Here is a 17,114-nt window from a genome sequence, read left to right as displayed (position 1 = left end):
AGAGTGAGATCGAGACATTTTCGAGGAGGAGTGTTCAGAGTGAGGTGGAAACATGTTGGAGGAGACGTGGTATGAGTGAGGTTGAGACATGTTCGAGGAGACGTGGTCAGAGTGAGGTTGAGACATGTTAGAGGAGATGGTGTCAGAGTGAGGTTGAGACATGTTCGAGGAGATGTGGTCTGCGAAGATCAACACATGTTCGAGGAGATGTGGTCTTAGTGAGGTTGAGACATGTTCAACGAGACGTGGTCGGTTCAGGTTGAGACATGTTCGAGGAGACATGGTCTGAGTGAGTTTGAGACATGTTCGAAGAGACGTGGTCAGAGTGAGTTTGAGATATGTTCAATGAGACGTGGTCAGAGTGAGGTTGATACATGTTCGAGGAGACATGGTCAGACTGAGGTTGAGACATGTTCGAGGAGACGAGTTCTGAGTGAGATTGAGACATGTTCGAGGAGACGTGGTCAGAGTGATGTTGAGACATGTTCGAGGAGATGTGGTCTGAGTGAGTTTGAGGCATGTTCGAGGAAATGTGGTCAGCGTGAGGTGGAGACATGTTCGAGGAGATGTGATCAGAGTGAGGTTAAGTCATGTTCGAGGACACGTGGTCAGAGTGATGTTGAGACATGTTCGAGGAGACGTGGTCAGAGTGAGGTTGAGGCATGTTCGAGGAGAAGTGGTATGAGTGAGGTTGAGACATGTTCGAGGAGATGGTGTCAGAGTGAGGTTGAGACATGTTCGAGGAGACGTGGTCAGAGTGAGGTTGAGACATGTTCGAGGAGATGTGGTCAGAGTGATGTTGAGACATGTTCGAGGAGATGTGGTTAGAGTGAGGTTGAGACATGTTCGAGGAGACGTGGTCAGAGGGAGGTTGAGACATGTGAGAGGAGATGGTGTCAGAGCGAGGTTGAGACATGTTCGAGGAGATGTGGTCTTAGGAAGTTTGAGACATGTTTGACGACACGTGGTAGGTTAAGGTTGAGACATGTTCGAAGAGATTGTGCAGACTGAGATTGAGACATGTTCGAGGAGACGTGGTCAGAGTGAGGTTGAGACATGTTAGAGGAGATTGTGTCAGAGTGAGGAGGAGACATGTTCGAGGAGACGTGGTCAGAGTGATGTTGAGACATGTTCGAGGAGACGTGGTCAGAGTGAGGTTGAGAAATGTTCAAGGAGACGTGGTCTGAGTGAGGTTGAGACATGTTCGAGGAGATGTGGTCAGAATGATATTGAGACATGTTCGAGGAGACGTGGTTAGAGTGAGTTTGAGACATGTTCAATGAGACGTGGTCTGAGTGAGGTTGAGACATGTTCGAGGAGACGTGGTCAGAGGGAGGCTGAGACATGTTAGAGGAGATGGTGTCAGAGCGAGGTTGAGACATGTTCGTGGAGATGTGGTCTTAGTGAGTTTGAGACATGTTTGACGAGACGTGGTAGGTTCAGGTTGAGACATGTTCGAAGAGATTGTGTCAGAGTGAGGTTGAGACATGTTCGATGCGATCTTGTTGGCTTAGGTTGAGACATGTTCGAGGAGACGTGGTATGAGTGAGGTTGAGACATGTTCGAGGAGACGTGGTCAGAGTGAGGTTGAGACATGTTATAGAAGATGGTGTCAGAGTGAGGTTGAGACATGTTCGAGGAGATGTGGTCGGCGTAGATCAACACATGTTCGAGGAGATGTTGTCTTAGTGAGGTTGAGACATGTTCAATTAGACGAGGTCGGTTCAGGTTGAGACATGTTCGAGGAGATTGTGTCAGAGTGAGGTTGAGACATGTTCGAGGCGATGTTGTTCGCTTAGGTTGAGACATGTTCGAGCAGACGTGGTATGAGTGAGGTTGAGACATGTTCGAGGAGACGTGGTCAGAGTGAGGTTGAGACATGTTAGAGGAGATGGTGTCAGAGTGAGTTTGAGACATGTTCGAGGAGATGTGGTCGGCGTAGATCAACACATGTTCGAGGAGATGTGGTCTTAGTGAGGTTGAGACATGTTCAATGAAACCTGGTCGGTTCAGGTTGAGACATGTTCGAGGAGATTGTGTCAGAGTGAGGTTGAGACATGTTTGAGGCGATGTGGTCGGCATAAGTTGAGACATGGTCTGAGTGAGTATGGGACATGTTCGAAAAGACGTGGTCAGAGTGAGATCGAGACATGTTCGAGGAGAAGTGTTCAGAGTGAGGTTGCGACATGTTCGAGGAGACGATTTCTGAGTAAGGGTGAGACATATTCGAGGAGACGTGGTCAGAGTGAGGTTGAGACATGTTCGAGGAGACGTGGTCAGACTGAGGTTGAGACATGTTCGAGGAGACGAGTTCTGAGTGAGATTGAGACATGTTCGAGGAGACGTGGTCAGAGTGATGTTGAGACATGTTCGTTTAAACGTGGTCTGAGTGAGGTTGAGGCATGTTCGAGGAAATGTGGTCAGCATGAGGTGGAGACATGTTCGAGGAGATGTGATCAGAGTGATGTTGAGACATGTTCGAGGAGACGTGGTCAGAGTGAGGTTTGGTCATGTTCGAGGAGACATGGTCTGAGTGAGTTTGGGACATGTTCGAAAAGACGTGGTCAGAGTGAGATCGAGACATGTTCGAGGAGAAGTGTTCAGAGTGAGGTTGCGACATGTTCGAGGAGACGAGTTCTGAGTGAGGGTGAGACATATTCGAGGAGACGTGGTCAGAGTGATGTTGAGACATGTTCGAGGAGACGTGGTCAGAGTGAGGTTTGGTCATGTTCGAGGAGACGTGGTCAGAGTGAGGTTGAGACCTGTTATAGAAGATGGTGTCAGAGTGAGGTTGAGACATGTTCGAGGCGATGTTGTTGGCTTAGGTTGAGACATGTTCGAGGAGACGTGGTATGAGTGAGGTTGAGACATGTTCGAGGAGACGTGGTCAGAGTGAGGTTGAGACATGTTAGAGGAGATGGTGTCAGAGTGAGTTTGAGACATGTTCGAGGAGATGTGGTCGGCGTAGATCAACACATGTTCGAGGAGTTGTGGTCTTAGTGAGGTTGAGACATGTTCAATGAAACGTGGTCGGTTCAGGTTGAGACATGTTCGAGGAGATTGTGTCAGAGTGAGGTTGAGACATGTTTGAGGCGATGTGGTCGGCATAAGTTGAGACATGTTCGAGGAGATATGGTCTGAGTGAGTTTGGGACATGTTCGAAAAGACGTGGTCAGAGTGAGATCGAGACATGTTCGAGGAGAAGTGTTCAGAGTGAGGTTGCGACATGTTCGAGGAGACGAGTTCTGAGTGAGGGTGACACATATTCGAGGAGACGTGGTCAGAGTGAGGTTGAGACATGTTCGAGGAGACGTGGTCAGACTGAGGTTGAGACATGTTCGAGGAGACGAGTTCTGAGTGAGATTGAGACATGTTCGAGGAGACGTGGTCAGAGTGATGTTGAGACATGTTCGATTAAACGTGGTCTGAGTGAGGTTGAGGCATGTTCGAGGAAATGTGGTCAGCATGAGGTGGAGACATGTTCGAGGAGATGTGATCAGAGTGAGGTTAAGTCATGTCCGAGGAGACGTGGTCAGAGTGATGTTGAGACATGTTCGAGGAGACGTGGTCAGAGTGAGATCGAGACATGTTCGAGGAGACGTGGACAGAGTGAGGTTGAGACATGTTCGAGGAGACGTGGTCAGTGTGAGGTTGAGACATGTTTGAGGAGATTGTGTCAGAGTGAGGAGGAGACATGTTCGAGGAGACGTGGTCAGAGTGATGTTGAGACATGTACGAGGAGACGTGGTCAGAGTGATGTTGAGATATGTTCGAGGAGACGTGGTCTGAGTGAGGTTGAGGCATGTTCGAGGAAATGTGGTCAGCGTGAGGTGGAGACATGTTCGAGGAGAGGAGACGTGGTCAGAGTGATGTTGTGACATGTTCGAGGAGACGTGGTCAGAGTGAGGTTGAGACATGTTAGAGGAGATGGTGTCAGAGTGAGTTTGAGACATGTTCGAGGAGATGTGGTCGGCGTAGATCAACACATGTTCGAGGAGATGTGGTCTTAGTGAGGTTGAGACATGTTCAATGAAACGTGGTCGGTTCAGGTTGAGACATGTTCGAGGAGATTGTGTCAGAGTGAGGTTGAGACATGTTTGAGGCGATGTGGTCGGCATAAGTTGAGACATGTTCGAGGAGACATGGTCTGAGTGAGTTTGGGACATTTTCGAAAAGACGTGGTCAGAGTGAGATCGAGACATGTTCGAGGAGAAGTGTTCAGAGTGAGGTTGCGACATGTTCGAGGAGACGAGTTCTGAGTGAGGGTGAGACTTATTCGAGGAGACGTGGTCAGAGTGAGGTTGAGACATGTTCGAGGAGACGTGGTCAGACTGAGGTTGAGACATGTTTGAGGAGACGAGTTCTGAGTGAGATTGAGACATGTTCGAGGAGACGTGGTCAGAGTGATGTTGAGACATGTTCGATTAAACGTGGTCTGAGTGAGGTTGAGGCATGTTCGAGGAAATGTGGTCAGCATGAGGTGGAGACATGTTCGAGGAGATGTGATCAGAGTGAGGTTAAGTCATGTCCGAGGAGACGTGGTCAGAGTGATGTTGAGACATGTTCGAGGAGACGTGGTCTGAGTGAGGTTTGGTCATGTTCGAGGAGACGTGGTCAGAGTGAGGTCGAGACATGTTCGAGGAGACGTGGTCAGAGTGAGATCGAGACATGTTCGAGGAGACGTGGACAGAGTGAGGTTGAGACATGTTCGAGGAGACGTGGTCAGTGTGAGGTTGAGACATGTTTGAGGAGATTGTGTCAGAGTGAGGAGGAGACATGTTCGAGGAGACGTGGTCAGAGTGATGTTGAGACATGTTCGAGGAGACGTGGTCAGAGTGAGGTTGAGACATGTTCAAGGAGACGTGGTCTGAGTGAGGTTGAGACATGTTCGAGGAGATGTGGTCAGAGTGATGTTGAGACATGTTCGAGGAGACGTGGTTAGAGTGAGTTTGAGTCATGTTCAATGAGACGAAGTCTGAGTGAGGTTGAGACATGTTCGAGGAGACGTTGTCAGAGGGAGGCTGAGACATGTTAGAGGAGATGGTGTCAGAGCGAGGTTGAGACATGTTCGAGGAGATGTGGTCTTAGTGAGTTTGAGACATGTTTGACGAGACGTGGTAGGTTCAGGTTGAGACATGTTCGAAGAGATTGTGTCAGAGTGAGGTTGAGACATGTTCGAGGCGATGTTGTTGGCTTAGGTTGAGACATGTTCGAGGAGACGTGGTATGAGTGAGGTTGAGACATGTTCGAGGAGACGTGGTCAGAGTGAGGTTGAGACATGTTATAGAAGTTGGTGTCAGAGTGAGGTTGAGACATGTTCGAGGAGATTGTGTCAGAGTGAGGTTGAGACATGTTTGAGGCGATGTGATCGGCATAAGTTGAGACATGTTCGAGGAGACATGGTCTGAGTGAGTTTGAGACATGTTCGAAGAGACGTGGTCAGAGTGAGATCGAGACATTTTCGAGGAGGAGTGTTCAGAGTGAGGTGGAAACATGTTGGAGGAGACGTGGTATGAGTGAGGTTGAGACATGTTCGAGGAGACGTGGTCAGAGTGAGGTTGAGACATGTTAGAGGAGATGGTGTCAGAGTGAGGTTGAGACATGTTCGAGGAGATGTGGTCTGCGAAGATCAACACATGTTCGAGGAGATGTGGTCTTAGTGAGGTTGAGACATGTTCAACGAGACGTGGTCGGTTCAGGTTGAGACATGTTCGAGGAGACATGGTCTGAGTGAGTTTGAGACATGTTCGAAGAGACGTGGTCAGAGTGAGTTTGAGATATGTTCAATGAGACGTGGTCAGAGTGAGGTTGATACATGTTCGAGGAGACATGGTCAGACTGAGGTTGAGACATGTTCGAGGAGACGAGTTCTGAGTGAGATTGAGACATGTTCGAGGAGACGTGGTCAGAGTGATGTTGAGACATGTTCGAGGAGATGTGGTCTGAGTGAGTTTGAGGCATGTTCGAGGAAATGTGGTCAGCGTGAGGTGGAGACATGTTCGAGGAGATGTGATCAGAGTGAGGTTAAGTCATGTTCGAGGACACGTGGTCAGAGTGATGTTGAGACATGTTCGAGGAGACGTGGTCAGAGTGAGGTTGAGGCATGTTCGAGGAGAAGTGGTATGAGTGAGGTTGAGACATGTTCGAGGAGATGGTGTCAGAGTGAGGTTGAGACATGTTCGAGGAGACGTGGTCAGAGTGAGGTTGAGACATGTTCGAGGAGATGTGGTCAGAGTGATGTTGAGACATGTTCGAGGAGATGTGGTTAGAGTGAGGTTGAGACATGTTCGAGGAGACGTGGTCAGAGGGAGGTTGAGACATGTGAGAGGAGATGGTGTCAGAGCGAGGTTGAGACATGTTCGAGGAGATGTGGTCTTAGGAAGTTTGAGACATGTTTGACGACACGTGGTAGGTTAAGGTTGAGACATGTTCGAAGAGATTGTGCAGACTGAGATTGAGACATGTTCGAGGAGACGTGGTCAGAGTGAGGTTGAGACATGTTAGAGGAGATGGTGTCAGAGTGAGTTTGAGACATGTTCGAGGAGAAGTGGTCGGCGTAGATCAACACATGTTCGAGGAGATGTGGTCTTAGTGAGGTTGAGACATGTTCAATGAAACGTGGTCGGTTCAGGTTGAGAGATGTTCGAGGAGATTGTGTCAGAGTGAGGTTGAGACATGTTTGAGGCGATGTGGTCGGCATAAGTTGAGACATGTTCGAGGAGACATGGTCTGAGTGAGTTTGAGACATGTTCGAAAAGACGTGGTCAGAGTGAGATCGAGACATGTTCGAGGAGAAGTGGTCAGAGTGAGGTTGAGACATGTTCGAGGAGACGTGGTCAGACTGAGGTTGAGACATGTTCGAGGAGACGAGTTCTGAGTGAGATTGAGACATGTTCGAGGAGACGTGGTCAGAGTGATGTTGTGACATGTTCGAGGAGACGTGGTCTGAGTGAGGTTGAGGCATGTTCGAGGAAATTTGGTCAGCGTGAGGTGGAGACATGTTCGAGGAGATGTGATCAGAGTGAGGTTAAGTCATGTTCGTGGAGACGTGGCCAGAGTGATGTTGAGACCTGTTCGAGGAGACGTGGTCAGAGTGAGGTTTGGTCATGTTCGAGGAGACGTGTTCAGAGAGAGGTCGAGACATGTTCGAGGAGACGAGTTCTGAGTGAGATTGAGACATGTTCGAGGAGACGTGGTCAGAGTGATGTTGAGATATGTTCGAGGAGACGTGGTCTGAGTGAGGTTGAGGCATGTTCGAGGAAATGTGGTCAGCGTGAGGTGGAGACATGTTCGAGGAGAGGAGACGTGGTCAGAGTGATGTTGACACATGTTCGAGGCGACGTGGTCAGAGTGAGGTCGAGACATGTTCGAGGAGACGTGGTCAGAGTGAGATCGAGACATGTTCGAGGAGACGTGGACAGAGTGAGGTTGAGACATGTTTGAGGAGACGTGGTCAGTGTGAGGTTGAGACATGTTTGAGGAGATTGTGTCAGAGTGAGGAGGAGACATGTTCGAGGAGATGTGGTCTTAGTGAGTTTGAGACATGTTTGACGAGACGTGGTAGGTTCAGGTTGAGACATGTTCGAAGAGATTGTGTCAGAGTGAATTGAGACATGTTCGAGGCGATGTTGTTGGCTTAGGTTGAGACATGTTCGAGGAGACGTGGTATGAGTGAGGTTGAGACATGTTCGAGGAGACGTGGTCAGAGTGAGGTTGAGACATGTTATAGAAGATGGTGTCAGAGTGAGGTTGAGACATGTTCTAAGAGATGTGGTCGGCGTAGATCAACACATGTTCGAGGAGATGTGGTCTTAGTGAGGTTGAGACATGTTCAATTAGACGTGGTCGGTTCAGGTTCAGACATGTTCGAGGAGATTGTGTCCGAGTGAGGTTGAGACATGTTAGAGGAGATGGTGTCAGAGCGAGGTTGAGACATGTTCGAGGAGATGTGGTCTTAGTGAGTTTGAGACATGTTTGACGAGACGTGGTAGGTTCAGGTTGAGACATGTTCGAAGAGATTGTGTCAGAGTGAAGTTGAGACATGTTCGAGGCGATGTTGTTGGCTTAGGTTGAGACATGTTCGAGGAGACGTGGTATGAGTGAGGTTGAGACATGTTCGAGGAGACGTGGTCAGAGTGAGGTTGAGACATGTTATAGAAGATGGTGTCAGAGTGAGGTTGAGATGTTCTAAGAGATGTGGTCGGCGTAGATCAACACATGTTCGAGGAGATGTGGTCTTAGTGAGGTTGAGACATGTTCAATTAGACGTGGTCGGTTCAGGTTGGGACATGTTCGAGGAGATTGTGTCCGAGTGAGGTTGAGACATGTTTGAGGCGATGTAGTCGGCGTAGGTTCAGACATGTTCGAGGAGACGTGGTCTGAGTGTGGTTGAGGCATGTTCGAGGAGAAGTGGTATGAGTGAGGTTGAGACATGTTCGAGGAGATGGTGTCAGAGTGAGGTTGAGACATGTTCGAGGAGACGTGGTCAGAGTGAGGTTGAGACATGTTCGAGGAGATGTGGTCAGAGTGATGTTGAGACATGTTCGAGGAGATGTGGTTAGAGTGAGGTTGAGACATGTTCGAGGAGACGTGGTCAGAGGGAGGTTGAGACATGTGAGAGGAGATGGTGTCAGAGCGAGGTTGAGACATGTTCGAGGAGATGTGGTCTTAGGAAGTTTGAGACATGTTTGACGACACGTGGTAGGTTCAGGTTGAGACATGTTCGAAGAGATTGTGTCAGACTGAGGTTGAGACATGTTAGAGGAGATGGTGTCAGAGTGAGTTTGAGACATGTTCGAGGAGAAGTGCTCGGCGTAGATCAACACATGTTCGAGGAGATGTGGTCTTAGTGAGGTTGAGACATGTTCAATGAAACGTGGTCGGTTCAGGTTGAGAGATGTTCGAGGAGATTGTGTCAGAGTGAGGTTGAGACATGTTTGAGGCGATGTGGTCGGCATAAGTTGAGACATGTTCGAGCAGACATGGTCTGAGTGAGTTTGAGACATGTTCGAAAAGACGTGGTCAGAGTGAGATCGAGACATGTTCGAGGAGAACTGTTCAGAGTGAGGTTGAGACATGTTCGAGGAGACTAGACATGTTCGAGGAGAAGTGGTCAGAGTGAGGTTGAGACATGTTCGAGGAGACGTGGTCAGACTGAGGTTGAGACATGTTCGAGGAGACGAGTTAAGTCATGTTCGAGGAGACGTGGTCAGAGTGATGTTGAGACATGTTCGAGGAGACGTGGTCAGAGTGAGGTTTGGTCATGTTCGAGGAGACGTGGTCAGAGTGAGGTCGAGACATGTTCGAGGAGACGAGTTCTGAGTGAGATTGAGACATGTTCGAGGAGACGTGGTCAGAGTGATGTTGAGACATGTTCGAGGAGACGTGGTCTGAGTGAGGTTGAGGCATGTTCGAGGAAATGTGGTCAGCGTGAGGTGGAGACATGTTCGAGGAGATGTAATCAGAGTGAGGTTAGGTCATGTTCGAGGAGACGTGGTCAGAGTGATGTTGAGAGATGTTCGAGGAGACGTGGTCAGAGTGAGGTTTGGTCATGTTCGAGGAGACGTGGTCAGAGTGAGGTCGAGACATGTTCGAGGAGACGTGGTCAGAGAGAGGTCGAGACATGTTCAAGGAGACGAGTTCTGAGTGAGATTGGGACATGTTCGAGGAGACGTGGTCAGAGTGATGTTGAGATATGTTCGAGGAGACGTGGTCTGAGTGAGGTTGAGGCATGTTCGAGGAAATGTGGTCAGCGTGAGGTGGAGACATGTTCGAGGAGAGGAGACGTGGTCAGAGTGATGTTGAGACATGTTCGAGGAGACGTGGTCAGAGTGAGGTCGAGACATGTTCGAGGAGACGTGGTCAGATTGAGATCGAGACATGTTCGAGGAGACGTGGACAGAGAGAGGTTGAGACATGTTTGAGGAGACGTGGTCAGTGTGAGGTTGAGACATGTTTGAGGAGATTGTGTCAGAGTGAGGAGGAGACATGTTCGAGGAGACGTGGTCAGAGTGATGTTGAGACATGTTCGAGGAGACGTGGTCAGAGTGAGGTTGAGACATGTTCAAGGAGACGTGGTCTGAGTGAGGTTGAGACATGTTCGAGGAGATGTGGTCAGAGTGATGTTGAGACATGTTCGAGGAGACGTGGTTAGAGTGAGTTTGAGACATGTTCAATGAGACGTGGTCTGAGTGAGGTTGAGACATGTTCGAGGAGACGTGGTCAGAGGGAGGTTGAGACATGTTAGAGGAGATGGTGTCAGAGCGAGGTTGAGACATGTTCGAGGAGATGTGGTCTTAGTGAGTTTGAGACATGTTTGACGAGACGTGGTAGGTTCAGGTTGAGACATGTTCGAAGAGATTGTGTCAGAGTGAAGTTGAGACATGTTCGAGGCGATGTTGTTGGCTTAGGTTGAGACATGTTCGAGGAGACGTGGTATGAGTGAGGTTGAGACATGTTCGAGGAGACGTGGTCAGAGTGAGGTTGAGACATGTTATAGAAGATGGTGTCAGAGTGAGGTTGAGACATGTTCTAAGAGATGTGGTCGGCGTAGATCAACACATGTTCGAGGAGATGTGGTCTTAGTGAGGTTGAGACATGTTCAATTAGACGTGGTCGGTTCAGGTTGAGACATGTTCGAGGAGATTGTGTCCGAGTGAGGTTGAGACATGTTTGAGGCGATGTAGTCGGCGTAGGTTCAGACATGTTCGAGGAGACGTGGTCTGAGTGTGGTTGAGGCATGTTCGAGGAGAAGTGGCATGAGTGAGGTTGTGACATGTTCGAGGAGATGGTGTCAGAGTGAGGTTGAGACATGTTCGAGGAGACGTGGTCAGAGTGAGTTTGAGACATGTTCGAGGAGATGTGGTCAGAGTGATGTTGAGACATGTTCGAGGAGACGTGGTTAGAGTGAGGTTGAGACATGTTCGAGGAGACGTGGTCAGAGGGAGGTTGAGACATGTGAGAGGAGATGGTGTTAGAGCGAGGTTGAGACATCTTCGAGGAGATGTGGTCTTAGTGAGTTTGAGACATGTTTGACGACACGTGGTAGGTTCAGGTTGAGACATGTTCGAAGAGATTGTGTCAGACTGAGGTTGAGACATGTTCGAGGAGACGTGGTATGAGTGAGGTTGAGACATGTTCGAGGAGACGTGGTCAGAGTGAGGTTGAGACGTGTTAGAGGAGATGGTGTCAGAGTGAGTTTGAGACATGTTCGAGGAGAAGTGGTCGGCGTAGATCAACACATGTTCGAGGAGATGTGGTCTTAGTGAGGTTGAGACATGTTCGAGGAGACGTGGTCAGAGGGAGGTTGAGACATGTTAGAGGAGATTGTGTCAGAGCGAGGTTGAGACATGTTCGAGGAGATGTGGTCTTAGTGAGTTTGAGACATGTTTGACGACACGTGGCAGGTACAGGTTGAGACATGTTCGAAGAGATTGTGTCAGACTGAGGTTGAGACATGTTCGAGGAGACGTGGTATGAGTGAGGTTGAGACATGTTCGAGGAGACGTGGTCAGAGTGAGGTTGAGACATGTTAGAGGAGATGGTGTCAGAGTGAGTTTGAGACATGTTCGAGGAGAAGTGGTCGGCGTAGATCAACACATGTTCGAGGAGATGTGGTCTTAGTGAGGTTGAGACATGTTCAATGAAACGTGGTCGGTTCAGTTTGAGAGATGTTCGAGGAGATTGTGTCAGAGTGAGGTTGAGACATGTTTGAGGCGATGTGGTCGGCATAAGTTGAGACATGTTCGAGGAGACATGGTCTGAGTGAGTTTGAGATATGTTCGAAAAGACGTGGTCAGAGTGAGATCGAGACATGTTCGAGGAGAAGTGGTCAGAGTGAGGTTGAGTCATGTTCGAGGAGACGTGGTCAGACTGAGGTTGAGACATGTTCGAGGAGACGAGTTCTGAGTGAGATTGAGACATGTTCGAGGAGACGTGGTCAGAGTGATGTTGAGACATGTTCGAGGAGATGTGGTCTGAGTGAGGTTGAGGCATGTTCGAGGAAATGTGGTCAGCGTGAGGTGGAGACATGATCGAGGAGATGTGATCAGCGTGAGGTTAAGTCATGTTCGAGGAGACGTGGTCAGAGTGATGTTGAGACATGTTCGAGGAGACGTGGTCAGAGTGAGGTTTGGTCATGTTCGAGGAGACATGGTCAGAGTGAGGTCGAGACATGTTCGAGGAGACGAGTTCTGAGTGAGATTGAGACATGTTCGAGGAGACGTGGTCAGAGTGATGTTGAGACATGTTCGAGGAGACGTGGTCAGTGTGAGTTTGAGACATGTTCGAGGAGACGTGGTCAGAGTGAGGTCGAGAGATGTTCAAGGAGACGTGGTCTGAGTGAGGTTGAGACATGTTCGAGGAGATGTGGCCAGAGTGATGTTGAGACATGTTCGAGGAGACGTGGTTAGAGTGAGTTTGAGACATGTTCAATGACACGTGGTCTGAGTGAGGTTGAGACATGTTCGAGGAGACGTGGTCAGAGGGAGGTTGAGACATGTTAGAGGAGATGGTGTCAGAGCAAGTTTGAGACATGTTCGAGGAGATGTGGTCTTAGTGAGTTTGAGACATGTTTGACGAGACGTGGTAGGTTCAGGTTGAGACATGTTCGAAGAGATTGTGTCAGAGTGAAGTTGAGACATGTTCGAGGCGATGTTGTTGGCTTAGGTTGAGACATGTTCGAGGAGACGTGGTATGAGTGAGGTTGAGACATGTTCGAGGAGACGTGGTCAGAGTGAGGTTGAGACATGTTATAGAAGATGGTGTCAGAGTGATGTTGAGACATGTTCTAAGAGATGTGGTCGGCGTAGATCAACACATGTTTGAGGAGATGTGGTCTTAGTGAGGTTGAGACATGTTCAATTAGACGTGGTCGGTTCAGGTTGAGACATGTTCGAGGAGATTGTATCCGAGTGAGGTTGAGACATGTTTGAGGCGATGTAGTCGGCGTAGGTTCAGACATGTTCGAGGAGACGTGGTCTGAGTGTGGTTGAGGCATGTTCGAGGAGAAGTGGCATGAGTGAGGTTGAGACATGTTCGAGGAGATGGTGTCAGAGTGAGGTTGAGACATGTTCGAGGAGACGTGGTCAGAGTGAGTTTGAGACATGTTCGAGGAGATGTGGTCAGAGTGATGTTGAGACATGTTCGAGGAGACGTGGTTAGAGTGAGGTTGAGACATGTTCGAGGAGACGTGGTCAGAGGGAGGTTGAGACATGTGAGAGGAGATGGTGTCAGAGAGAGGTTGAGACATGTTCGAGGAGATGTGGTCTTAGTGAGTTTGAGACATGTTTGACGACACGTGGTAGGTTCAGGTTGAGACATGTTCGAAGAGATTGTGTCAGACTGAGGTTGAGACATGTTCAAGGAGATGTGGTCTGAGTGAGATTGAGACATGTTCGAGGAGACGTGGTATGAGTGAGTTTGAGACATGTTCGAGGAGACGTGGTCAGAGTGAGGTTGAGACATGTTAGAGGAGACGGTGTCAGAGTGAGTTTGAGACATGTTCGAGGAGAAGTGGTCGGCGTAGATCAACACATGTTCGAGGAGATGTGGTCTTAGTGAGGTTGAGACATGTTCAATGAAACGTGGTCGGTTCAGGTTGAGAGATGTTCGAGGAGATTGTGTCAGAGTGAGGTTGAGACATGTTTGAGGCGATGTGGTCGGCATAAGTTGAGACATGTTCGAGGAGACATGGTCTGAGTGAGTTTGAGATATGTTCGAAAAGACGTGGTCAGAGTGAGATCGAGACATGTTCGAGGAGAAGTGGTCAGAGTGAGGTTGAGACATGTTCGAGGAGACGTGGTCAGACTGAGGTTGAGACATGTTCGAGGAGACGAGTTCTGAGTGAGATTGAGACATGTTCGAGGAGACGTGGTCAGAGTGATGTTGAGACATGTTCGAGGAGACGTGGTCTGAGTGAGGTTGAGGCATGTTCGAGGAAATGTGGTCAGCGTGAGGTGGAGACATGTTCGAGGAGATGTGATCAGAGTGAGGTTAAGTCATGTTCGAGGAGACGTGGTCAGAGTGAGTTTGAGACATGTTCGAGGAGATGTGGTCAGAGTGATGTTGAGACATGTTCGAGGAGACGTGGTTAGAGTGAGGTTGAGACATGTTCGAGGAGACGTGGTCAGAGGGAGGTTGAGACATGTGAGAGGAGATGGTGTCAGAGCGAGGTTGAGACATGTTCGAGGAGATGTGGTCTTAGTGAGTTTGAGACATGTTTGACGACACGTGGTAGGTTCAGGTTGAGACATGTTCGAAGAGATTGTGTCAGACTGAGGTTGAGACATGTTCGAGGAGACGTGGTATGAGTGAGGTTGAGACATGTTCGAGGAGACGTGGTCAGAGTGAGGTTGAGACGTGTTAGAGGAGATGGTGTCAGAGTGAGTTTGAGACATGTTCGAGGAGAAGTGGTCGGCGTAGATCAACACATGTTCGAGGAGATGTGGTCTTAGTGAGGTTGAGACATGTTCAATGAAACGTGGTCGGTTCAGGTTGAGAGATGTTCGAGGAGATTGTGTCAGAGTGAGGTTGAGACATGGTTGAGGCGATGTGGTCGGCATAAGTTGAGACATGTTCGAGTAGACATGGTCTGAGTGAGTTTGAGACATGTTCGAAAAGACGTGGTCAGAGTGAGATCGAGACATGTTCGAGGAGAAGTGGTCAGAGTGAAGTTGAGACATGTTCGAGGCGATGTTATTGGCTTAGGTTGAGACATGTTCGAGGAGACGTGGTATGAGTGAGGTTGAGACATGTTCGAGGAGACGTGGTCAGAGTGAGGTTGAGACATGTTATAGAAGATGGTGTCAGAGTGAGGTTGAGACATGTTCTAAGAGATGTGGTCGGCGTAGATCAACACATGTTCGAGGAGATGTGGTCTTAGTGAGGTTGAGACATGTTCAATTAGACGTGGTCGGCTCAGGTTGAGACATGTTCGAGGAGATTGTGTCCGAGTGAGGTTGAGACATGTTTGAGGCGATGTAGTCGGCGTAGGTTCAGACATGTTCGAGGAGACGTGGTCTGAGTGTGGTTGAGGCATGTTCGAGGAGAAGTGGCATGAGTGAGGTTGAGACATGTTCGAGGAGATGGTGTCAGAGTGAGGTTGAGACATGTTCGAGGAGACGTGGTCAGAGTGAGTTTGAGACATGTTCGAGGAGATGTGGTCAGAGTGATGTTGAGACATGTTCGAGAAGACGTGGTTAGAGTGAGGTTGAGACATGTTCGAGGAGACGTGGTCAGAGGGAGGTTGAGACATGTGAGAGGAGATGGTGTCAGAGCGAGGTTGAGACATGTTCGAGGAGATGTGGTCTTAGTGAGTTTGAGACATGTTTGACGACACGTGGTAGGTTCAGGTTGAGACATGTTCGAAGAGATTGTGTCAGACTGAGGTTGAGACATGTTCGAGGAGACGTGGTATGAGTGAGGTTGAGACATGTTCGAGGAGACGTGGTCAGAGTGAGGTTGAGACGTGTTAGAGGAGATGGTGTCAGAGTGAGTTTGAGACATGTTCGAGGAGAAGTGGTCGGCGTAGATCAACACATGTTCGAGGAGATGTGGTCTTAGTGAGGTTGAGACATGTTCAATGAAACGTGGTCGGTTCAGTTTGAGAGATGTTCGAGGAGATTGTGTCAGAGTGAGGTTGAGACATGGTTGAGGCGATGTGGTCGGCATAAGTTGAGACATGTTCGAGTAGACATGGTCTGAGTGAGTTTGAGACATGTTCGAAAAGACGTGGTCAGAGTGAGATCGAGACATGTTCGAGGAGAAGTGGTCAGAGTGAGGTTGAGACATGTTCGAGGAGACGTTGTCAGACTGAGGTTGAGACATGTTCGAGGAGACGAGTTCTGAGTGAGATTGAGACATGTTCGAGGAGACGTGGTCAGAGTGATGTTGAGACATGTTCGAGGAGACGTGGTCTGAGTGAGGTTGAGGCATGTTCGAGGAAATGTGGTCAGCGTGAGGTGGAGACATGTTCGAGGAGATGTGATCAGAGTGAGGTTAAGTCATGTTCGAGGAGACGTGGTCAGAGTGATGTTGAGACATGTTCGAGGAGACGTGGTCAGAGTGAGGTTTGGTCATGTTCGAGGAGACGTGGTCAGAGTGAGGTCGAGACATGTTCGAGGAGACGAGTTCTGAGTGAGATTGAGACATGTTCGAGGAGACGTGGTCAGAGTGATGTTGAGACATGTTCGAGGAGACGTGGTCTGAGTGAGGTTGAGGCATGTTCGAGGAAATGTGGTCAGCGTGAGGTGGAGACATGTTCGAGGAGATGTGATCAGAGTGAGGTTAAGTCATGTTCGAGGAGACGTGGTCAGAGTGATGTTGAGAGATGTTCGAGGAGACGTGGTCAGAGTGAGGTTGGATCATGTTCGAGGAGATGTGGTCAGAGTGAGGTCGAGACATGTTCGAGGAGACGTGGTCAGAGTGAGATCGAGACATGTTCGAGGAGACGTGGACAGAGTGAGGTTGAGACATGTTCGAGGAGACGTGGTCAGTGTGAGGTTGAGACATGTTTGAGGAGATTGTGTCAGAGTGAGGAGGAGACATGTTCGAGGAGACGTGGTCAGAGTGATGTTGAGACATGTTCGAGGAGACGTGGTCAGAGTGAGGTTGAGACATGTTCAAGGAGACGTGGTCTGAGTGAGGTTGAGACATGTTCGAGGAGATGTGGTCAGAGTGATGTTGAGACATGTTCAAGAGAACGTGGTTAGAGTGAGTTTGAGACATGTTCAATGAGACGTGGTCTGAGTGAGGTTGAGACATGTTCGAGGAGACGTGGTCAGAGGGAGGTTGAGACATGTTAGAGGAGATGGTGTCAGAGCGAGGTTGAGACATGTTCGAGGAGACATGGTCAGAGTGAGGTTGAGACATGTTAGAGGAGATGGTGTCAGAGTGAGTTTGATACATGTTCGAGGAGAAGTGGTCGGCGTAGATCAACACATGTTCGAGGAGATGTGGTCTTAGTGAGGTTGAGACATGTTCAATGAAACGTGGTCGGTTCAGGTTGAGAGATGTTCGAGGAGATTGTGTCAGAGTGAGGTTGAGACATGTTTGAGGCGATGTGGTCGGCATAAGTTGAGACATGTTCGAGGAGACATGGTCTGAGTGAGTTTGAG

The sequence above is a fragment of the Hypanus sabinus genome, chromosome 21 (genome assembly GCF_030144855.1).
Source record: "Hypanus sabinus isolate sHypSab1 chromosome 21, sHypSab1.hap1, whole genome shotgun sequence".
Lineage (NCBI taxonomy): Eukaryota > Metazoa > Chordata > Chondrichthyes > Myliobatiformes > Dasyatidae > Hypanus > Hypanus sabinus.
The sequence above is the reverse complement of the archived record's forward strand: the minus strand, read 5'-3'. Positions refer to the sequence as shown.